Source organism: Alligator sinensis, unplaced genomic scaffold, assembly GCF_000455745.1.
Source record: "Alligator sinensis unplaced genomic scaffold, ASM45574v1 scaffold930_1, whole genome shotgun sequence".
Taxonomy (NCBI): domain Eukaryota; kingdom Metazoa; phylum Chordata; order Crocodylia; family Alligatoridae; genus Alligator; species Alligator sinensis.
The window spans coordinates 580-10,684 of record NW_005843770.1 but is presented as its reverse complement, the minus strand read 5'-3'; the positions used below and the strand labels follow the sequence as shown (position 1 = coordinate 10,684).

Sequence of the window (10,105 nt, the reverse complement as noted above, 5' to 3'; positions counted from 1 at the left end):
CCTGTGTGTGTGTGTGTGTTTGTGTGTGTGTGTGTGGGTGTGTGGGTGGGTGCAAGGGAACCAATTTGGCATTGTGTCACCATCTCCCCTGTTCAATGAAACCACTGTCATTTGCAACCCTGAGTTGGGTCATGTTTTACTGAATCCCAGTCCCTTCTTTATCTTAAATTCCAGCTACATTCTCACTCTCTCTCTATCAACTCCAGTTCCTACCCTCTCTGCTAGTTTCCTGATCTCCTCCCAATTCCATCTCCCCTTTTCTGCCACCTCTCCGCCTCCCCTGCTCCTACTGCCTTTTCCCTGTGACTTTCTGCTGCGTTTCTCTGCCTTCCCGCTGCCCTGCTGCCTGCTGCTTTTCCTGTGATTTTCTGCTGTCCATCTCTCTGTTTCCAGGCTTCCCCCGCAGCTTCTTTAATCCTACCCTCCCCCCGGCCTTCCTGCAGCTTCCCAGCTCCTATTAGCCAGCAGCTGGAGCCTTGCTTTAGCTTCCAGCACCTACTACCACTCTCTACAAGTTCTCTAGCTGCCCCAGATCCAACCTCTGGCTCCCCACACCCAGAGCCCCTCTTTAACACCCACACTTTCTCATAATCCCATTTTCCCCTCTTCCCACCTACATTTTCAGCTTCTCCTTAGCTCTGGCTCCAGTCCTAGGTTCTGTGTCAGCGTGCTTCCCCGTTCTGCAGGCTTTGGGCATTGTCTTTTAATCAATTCAGATCAATTAACCTAAAGTTACCCCCGAGCCTCAGGTCTTCAGCCCAGGCCCCTCTAATCTACTGGTTCTAATCCCGGTCCCAGTGACTTTAATTTCCAGTAATTTAACTCACTACACTTCTACTTTCTTACCTTAACCTTTACCCAGGTATCCCGAGTACACCAAGCACATGCATACATACACGTCACAACACCCAACTTAGGAACTCACTTGTGTGTATGTGTAGGTGGGTGGTATGTGTGTAAATTAGTGAATACACATATATACACATATATAGATATCATTGTGTGTGTGTGGTATATGAATTAGTAATCCACGTATGTGTACTGAATGTGCAGGTGTTGGTAACTGGTAACTGATTCTGCCTAAATTTGGTGTGCGTAGCGTGTATGGGCTTAAACTGGTAATAGGTGTGCATAAACCTAGTTATTTGGAATGTATGTGTATCTGAGTTGCACGCGCGTGTGTGTGTGTGTGTGTGTGTGTGTGTGTGTATGGCATTGTGTGCATGATATATGAATTAGTGATCTGTGTCTTACTTTTGGGGTGTATAGTGTATGTGCTTGAATTGGTAATAGGTATGGATGTGCCTAGGGTGGTTTGAATGTGCATGTGCCTGAGCTGGTAGTGTGTGTGTGTGTATGCATCTAATTGATTTCTGTGTATTTTGTATATGTGCAATTGTGTCACACCCTCCTGTCTAACAGTGCAATATTGAGATCCTGAGAATTGGCCTGACCCTCCAGGGCAACACAATAATTAAAAGGAGAAAGGGAATTAAATACTGGAGACACTAACTTCAGGATGTCACTGGGTAGGTCAGATAGCATGAAGGATTAGAGGTCAGGTAGGGGTGGAAATTCAACCTAAGAGAGGTTACATTACAAAAACTGAGGAGGTAATGGACACAATGCTTAAAGACACCACCAAACAGAGGGAGAGGAGAGAATAAGAAGACAATGAAAAAATAGTGAAAGGGTAACCAGAAGAGTGGACTGGTACCTATGAAACCATGGACTAAATGAAGTCCCAGAAAGTATTGGACACAGAGAGAAAAAAAGAAGAGTGAGGCACAGAAAATGGCAGTTATTAAACAGAACAGGAGAATATGGTTAGGAAAGAGCCCCTGTCTGTACCCAGGAGGTCACTTGTATCCCTTGTAAGGGCAGTTTCTGGGCAAAGCAAAAACCATATTGCAGGTAGTCAGTTCCAAGGAAGGAAGTCAAAGTAGACAGACAAATAGGTAATTAGGTTTTATCTCTTCATATCCCTGCAAATATGAATGTGTTTGAATATTTTCAAAAGTTAACCTAGGTAAATCACTGTGTGTAATAAGTAAGGGTTCCCTTCCTAGGACATACCAAAATGGAACTGTAGAGATCTGAAACCATAGAAGCATTTTTATTTAGAGAATACTTCAAATCCAAGCCCAAGAAATTGTTTACAATCTTCAGCAAGGAATTATGATTTCTTCCTAATATTGAAGCATGGTTTGTTTCTACTATACAGCAAAGAGTATAACCCTAATGCCTGGGCATCAAGCCACAGGAAATTTAGTTTCCTCTCTTAAAGAGCTGACAATTTAAATACAAGAGAGAAACTGCAGGAAGGAAAACGGTTGTGTAGAAATATAAAACTAAGACCAAATATATATTCAGAGCCACACGGTGAAGCACTGGTAGAGCGAGGAATGTTGTACAAGAATGCTAAGTTCGAGTCAAGTTTTCTGAAATACTAGGGAGAACAATGATGAAGGATGGGAATGTCAAAATATCTTAAGAAGTAGCGATATCCTGTGTCATCTGAGAGAACAGAAAGGGCTGTTTACTGAAGACAGAGTCTGCTTGGAAGCAGGCTTAGGCATTAATACCTAAGGCCAAGGACTTTGCTTTCTGTACTGCTCTTGAATAATAAATGTGTCTTTTGGGGGTTTTTTAAGAGCTCCCTGCGACTTGAGGTGCACTCCATCCCCTGGAAGAAGGAGACTCTATCCAGAAGCAAGATTCCACAAATGACTGGGACAAGGATGATGGTTCTGGGATCAAAACATGGGGTTGCAGATTCCAGGGAGCCAGGGGGATCACCCACTGTAGGAGTTACACCTGGGCTGGCTTCAGGAGTTTCTCCAAGAGACTATACAATGCTTGGGATCCCAAGCAAATGCTCTTCTGAGGAATCCATCACGGACCCTTTTCCCCAAAAGTCATAGAAACATAGAAGCAAAGGAAGTAGGGCTGGTAGGGAATACCAGAGGTCATCTAGTCCTCCCCCCCACCCCCGCCTGAGGCAAGATTATTATTACCCAAAACCAACCTACCCAACTCTATTGTCTAACTTATTAGCAAAACTACACAATCAATCCTGGCACAACCACATGACATAACACCATAAACTGCCACAAGAAAAGCAGGGGGAAGCATAGCAGCCAACATCCTGCTGCTACAAAGGTTGTTAAAGTATGCTTGTGAGATCCCATGAAGATGTCCACACCCCCTACCACAGAGGAAGGCAAACTTCCCCACAGCCTGTACCATTCTACCATGGTGTGAAACTTCCTCCTGACTTCAAATGTGGTGATTGGTCTTATTGAGCCCCAGCTCAAGTCTGGGATCGTGCCCGGTATGCAAAAGCCAATAAAGATACCAGGGGTGAAAGTATAAAGAAGATTTATTGCTAGCAATACAAGGTGCAAGCGGAATAATTTCACGTAACAAGCACACAGATTCTTAATTCTAAGCATCTTTTATACAGGAGTATTGGACCTTCATAAGCATTCTTGTTTGCTAATTGGTTATAAGGGAGTGACGCAAGGAGTTCTTTACTGAGCATGTCTCTATACCTGTGTTTTAGCTATGTATCTCATTTACATACATGTATGTTTCATTAGCATACTTTCTCCCCACCTAGGGGTGTGATTTTTAATATTTAAATTAGCTCTTTGCCCTAGTCCTCTGATTCTGCTTTTGTTTTCAAGCCTCCTTTATCTAAGACTGTCTCCTCCTTATCATTGCAGATGGGCATTAGTTACATAACAGAGACTTTTGCTTGGGCTTTGTATAGTGGTTTCTAGGTCAAACCTGACAGTCTGACGATGAGCAGAGGGGCAAGACCTTCTAGCCAGGAACCTCAAGGTTTCAGTCCCAGCAGTAGCACGGGCACACCCACATCAAAACCCCCAACCATGGCTGCAGCCACCACCCAATACTTTTGAGGAAGGCTTTAAAAAAAAACAAAAAACCCACCAAAAAACCCAGATATGTGGTAATTTTGCAAACTCTGTAGGGCCTTAAGTGGGAAATAGGTATCTAGGAGTGGATCTATATTGCTTTCTAGTGATCTACATGGCATATTTGGCATTTACACATGGGTAGAGATTGTAATCCTGGATGCATTACCCTATACATGTAAATGACTTTTTATGTCTGTACTAGCAGCAACAGGAGGTAGGTGCACAAGGGCTGCCCCATTTCTTAACTACAAAAGTTAAGCATCTAGTGTACTGGCCAAGGGGGACCACCAGGCAATGAGAGAGTCCCTGTTCCTCTAGCAGCAACAGGAGGTAGGTGCACAAGGGCTGCCCCATTTCTTAACTACAAAAGTTAAGCATCTAGTGTACTGGCCAAGGGGGACCACCAGGCAATGAGAGAGTCCCTGTTCCTCAGAGCACTACTGGGAGTACCGGGAGTAACAAGGAATAACGACCATAAGTTGACAGAGTAGATTCAGGCTAGATATCAGGAGGTGCTACTTCAGAGGGCAGCTAGGATCTGGAACCAACTTCCAAGGGAAGTGGTGCTCCCTCCTACCCTGGGGGTCTTCAAAAGGAGGCTAGATAGACACCTTGCTGGGGTTGTTTGATCCCAGCATCTTTTCCTGCCCATGGCAGGGGGTCAGACTTGATGATCGGCTCTGGTCCCTTCTGACCCTACCAACTATGAAACTAATCATAGATGGGGACTCCCACCATCATTTCACACATTAGGTTTGAACCTGAATCTTTCTGATGTTCCTCAAACCACCACGTCACAGACCAGACAATATTCAAGTCTCTCTCCATCATTCCTGTGAAAGCTGAGCATCCTCCAGTTGCATTTTATATAGTCATTTGGGGGTACAAAAGGGATGGCGAGCAGTGCAGGAAGAAAGTTTCTCACTCTGAGCTGGAACCAAGGGCCCCTCCTTTTCAGAGCAGCAGCCATGTGCCTGAACAACACACCCTCTGTTATGTGGCATTCTTCCTGGCCCCACAAATCTCCCCTCACAGCTTCCAAAAGCTAAGGTTTTAAAGAAGTGCTGTACGGGAATGTAGCTTCAGCACCTACACAAGTTGACTTAGATGCACTTGTTGCTAAAACATGGAAAGGCCCTCCTCTTCATTCTGACAGTGGCTGGTTTAGGGCTGACTATATTTTGGGGTCTTGGATCCTGCTACACATCCAGAAAAGGTACACATGTTTGGCTGGGCATGTGTGAAGCTAGTATAGAGCCTACTGTGCATTCCCAGTCCGTACATGGATGTGGATGCGCATACTGTACTTCCACATGGATGAGAAGTAGAATGGCTACCAGTGTTAAGAGCCAAAAATGCCTTAACTGACCAAAAAACTACTTCAGTGACCACAGGGGAATAGAATTCCACCCTAATTCCTCCTGTCTTAGCCACTATTATCATGTCTCTTCTGGTCATGAGAAGAAGCTGAATTTTAGACACCCAATAATTTTTTGTAAGAAAACTTAGGTCCCTCGAGCAGTGGATCCCCAACATGGGCTGGGATGAGATAGTTGGGGATGGTCCTGTTCTGCGCAGAGGGTTGGACTATGTGACCTCTTGAGTTCCCTTCCAACCTTAATTTTCTACAATTCTGTGGCCTACATAGATTTCCATATGCAAATCCCTGCCTCAGCATTAGGCACCTATATTCCACTTCAATTCTAATTTAGAGCCTAAATACTTGTGTGATCTCACTCTCAGAACTTAATACATACTAAAAAGAAACCCAGGTTTATTCTACTGTACTTTCACTGGATACAGTATTACATGAAATTAAGTTAAATTCTGGTGGTAGTCTACTTTATGCATTTTAAAAATAAATGAATAGGTATGGAGTCAGAAATCGAGTCATAACTATAGAAAGAGCAAACATAAGAGGAGGAGGGAAAGGTCTCCTGTTAACTTCAAAGGGGAGAAATCAAGATAGAAAGAGTAGTTGGAGATGGATAGGAAGGGACATCTAACAAATGCAACTGTAATTAGTATGCTAACAAGTGTACTCAGGAGACATAGGGCTCTGTTGAGCAAGAGGCCTTCTGTGTCCCATTGCAAAATGCATTTACTGACATTTTCAACAAGTGAATATTACTAGGACTGTGCTTTCAGTCTCACTGAGGTCAGTCATATAGCTCTTACTACTGACATCATCTTAATCTTATTCCTAGACATAAATGCCATCTCATTGTAAGACTGGGCTTGAAGAAATTTGTGATCAGTCACATATAATTGAACAGGTAAATAGAGGTGTATGTGGCATATTTGTCTAGTAAGAGTTTGATGCCAGGTGCTACCATGTAGTTTAGAGGATGATTCAAATGTATGTGGTGGAACTGCAAGGAAGTAAGCAGGAGTTTAACTATTGACCTCCCTGCCACTTTTTAGACTCTTAAAGACCACAGCCAAGTGTTTGGGACTCTGCTTTTTTTTAGTTTTGTTTCTTGCTTTTCTACTTAATATCAGAATATTAATCAGAGATGGTATCCTGGAACATGTAGAGAGTAAAAAAAAAAAAAGGAGGAAACGGAGACAACTGGCTTCATCATTACACGGATATTTTGGAATCAATGATAACTTCTTCAGGCTTCAAAATGTAGGTAAAGAACTTCTCACCGCAGTTGGGTAGAAATGTTGTGTTTCCAGGCTATTGGGCAAATAAGTATTTTCCTTTCTTTCATTTTAACAAACAAATACATAAATAAATACATTCCCTATACAATTCTTGGGATAACATGTGGACTCATATAAGAAATACTAGTTTTATTTAGTTTTCTAGGATTTGAAAATCATAGTTGTGCTTGAAATTGTTTATTAGTAGTTGAGTGCTTCTGGCATGTTGTTATGGCTTTGTGTAAATCAACAAAGGGTGATCTTGGTTAACCAAAAGGGTAGGTAAGAATCAATAGAATGGCATTTTTCAAAGTGCCCCTTGGACTGGTGCTCCAAAGTCATTTTACGGGTTCTGATTTATGAAATTCTGCATTATGTATTTGCAATAATTCATTAGTACTATACCATGCATAGTTACATTATCTTTCTATATAAAGATAGAGTTAAGTAGATAAACAATTTATATTGTATATTCAGAATTATTTAATTAGATTAGGTGGTTAAATCTTATTGAAAGAAATAAAACTTTGAGCCAGAACATCAAAAAAAGGACTTAGCTATCTAAACCAGGACTAAAACTCAGGAATCCAGGATTAACCTTGAGGCCTTGCAGCTGTGTCCTGCTTTTATTCTTACTGACCCCATGAATTTGCTTTCTTTTCTGCATAGTGACCCAGGTTTAATAGGACAGCTTTCCCTCCTCTATTTAGACAATCAATTCTCCTTTTAGGAACAGGAGCTGCAACAAGATCTGAACATCCACAAAAATTAGTTGACTTTGAAATCCAGGCCTAACTGTCATGTGTTCTGCAGAAGGGAAATTCTCTCTCTCTAAAAGAACTGTTATTCAATTCAATCCAATCACCACAGCTAAAGAGGAAATGTGTCATGATAGCTGCACACCAGAGTAAAAAGCCATAGGTTTTCAGTTTTTGTTTCCCCCCCCTCCAATTCCTTTTCCTTCTTCTTGAGTCAGTTTAATGGGTATCTGCATCCCCAATTCTGAAGCATAAGCTCCAATGTCTGTTATAATTATCATACAAAGTGCCAGTGCACCAACACAAGTTCCAGGTCACACAATGGACCAGCTGTTCTTCTATTTGCCAGGTGTTTCAGTGGTACTTAGCTACCCAGAATGGCATTCTATTATTTCCTGGTCATCTGAATGGCCATTTTTGGGGTATCTGTAGGGATTTTTAGCACTAATTCTATTAGTGAACATGTGGATGACAAGGGTAGAATAGAGTGCCATCCCCACTGTGATTCAATTCTACCCTTCTTGAATCCCTGAAAAACATTCTTAATAACAAAGTTATGTGGGTCCTCCTCCCTTTTTCTTCTTTTTTGTGACTTAGGTTAATTTATGTTTTCTTCAAGGATTTGAATAGGATGCACTTAGGAGTCTAACTACCACTTAGGCACCAAATATATGGGCTAAGGAATAGTCCAATATCTTCCAGACCTCCACCTTGGGTGCTGTGTTGACTTCCTCCCTTAGCTACAGCCAACCCAAGACTGTTTTTCCTCCACTGAATTACACTATCAACTTTATTTAAATTGCCATAAATCAGAAGTGATTCCATGGCAGTCAAATGCCTGGTTTTGATTTTACCCAAGAGTTAATCAGGAGTAGCCTAACTAAAGTTAGGGGTCAACCATTCTTTTACTCCCTCACTGAATCACGATTAAGTCCTGTGTACTCCTTAAGGGACAGGGATTTTTTTTTTCTTTACTAAAAAGGTATAACTTTATTTATGAAGTTCATTTCAGTGTGTCAATGAAGACTTTGTTTCCATGGAGAAGACTGTAAAAATTGATTACATGTTTTTTAAGAATATTTCATTGCAAAGTAGTTCAGAATTTTGCTCACTTAGTTTTAACTATCACTCGGCAGTTAGCATGAGCCACAAACACCCCCTCCCCTCCCGTTTTCATCTTTTTCCTGTTTCTTGAAAGTGTCTGTGATCTGGGAATTTTAAGTAAGATCCTAAGAAAATACATATATGAGCCTAACTCCGATTCCATCACTGTCTTTGGTGTGGCTCTTAATTCCATTTTTCTCTTGAAAATCTCATTGATGCTTATAGAAGCAAGACCAGGTCCTCCAGCAATTCTGGTTAGCCATTACTTATGTGCCCAAAGCTACTGAAATTTACAGAAGAGTTTAACAAGGTTGATCAGCTAGATCCAATTAAAAAAAAATTAAACAAGTTACTTTGGTCACCTTTCAGTCAGAAGTTATGCACCTTTCCTTTAATAATGTGTAGGCCAGCATAGTCCTGCTTAAATGTTTATATACATGTGATCTCACGTTTTTATGTAGAGATATATACAGATACACACGCACACAATCCATTTGGGGAGCAACACAGATAACAGTTTTTATAAAATGAGAATTTGATGTGCCAGAGGACTGGAAAAGGGCCAATGTGGTTCCCATTTTCAGAAAAGGGAGGAAGGAGGACCCAGGAAACTACAGGCCTGTTAGTCTTACCTCGGTCCTGGGGAAACTTTTTGAGAAATGTATCCTGGTGCATGTCCACAAGGGGCCAGCAGGGGAGGCAGGTCCTGTAGGGGAGGTTGCCCTATGCTTAGGGGCAACCAACATGGATTCATTAGAGGCAGGTCCTGTCAGACCAACTTGGTGGCCTTCTACGACCAGGTCACCAAATCCCTGGATGCAGGTGTCACGGTGTATATAGTCTCTTAGGACTTTAGGAAGGCCTTCAACGTGGTCTCTCACCCCATTCTCATTAAAAAAATAGGAGACAGTGGTGTCGATGCCTACACAGTCAGATGGGTCACTAACTGGCTGGAGGGCTGCATCCAGAGAGTGGTGTTGGATGGGTCCTATTCAACCTGGAGGGAGGTGGGTGGTGGGGTCCCCCAGGGCTCAGTCCTCGGTCCTGCACTGTTCAACATCTTCATCAGATAGTTGGACAAAGGGGGAAAATGCACCCTGTTCAAATTTGCAGATGACACTAAGATGTGGGGAGAAGTGGGCATGCTGGAAGGGAGGAATAGGCTGCAATTGTACCTAGACAGGTTACAGGGGTGGGCAGATGAGAACAGGATGGGTTTCAACACTGACAAGTGCAAGGTGCTGCACCTGGGGAGGAAGAACCAGCAGCAGACCTACAGGCTGGCGAACTCCCTTCTCATCAGTGCAGAGGCAGAAAAAAGATCTGGAGGCATTATTGATGCCAAAATGAACATGGGCCGACAGTGTGAGGACGCGGTCAGGAAGGCCAACCACACCATATCATGCATCCACAGATACACCTCAAGCAGGTACAAGGAGGTGACCCTGCCCCTCTATGCGACACTGGTCAGGCCGCAGTTGGAGTATTGCATCCAGTTCTGGGCGCCGCACTTCAGAAGGGATGTGGACAGCATGGAGAGGGTCCAGAGGAGGCCCACTCGCATGATCTGGGGGCAGCAGGGCAGGCCCTATGAGGAGAGGCTAAGGGCCCTGAACCTGTTCAGCCTCCACAAGAGAAGGCTGAGGAAGC

The 10,105-nt window shown here is 42.9% G+C and overlaps 1 long non-coding RNA gene across 2 annotated transcripts in view; it reads left to right on the top strand.

Annotated features, from left to right (window-relative positions):
* LOC112548928 overlaps positions 1–10,105 on the top strand; it is a 29,957-nt gene that overhangs the window by 19,297 nt on the left and 555 nt on the right. The window contains exon 3 of one of the 2 annotated variants that reach the window (XR_003092415.1): positions 2,655–2,793. The exons of the other annotated variant lie outside the window; for it this stretch is intronic. This is a non-coding gene — a long non-coding RNA (uncharacterized LOC112548928). Of the gene's footprint in view, positions 1–2,654; positions 2,794–10,105 lie in introns of those variants that run through there. 2 annotated transcript variants of the gene reach the window in all.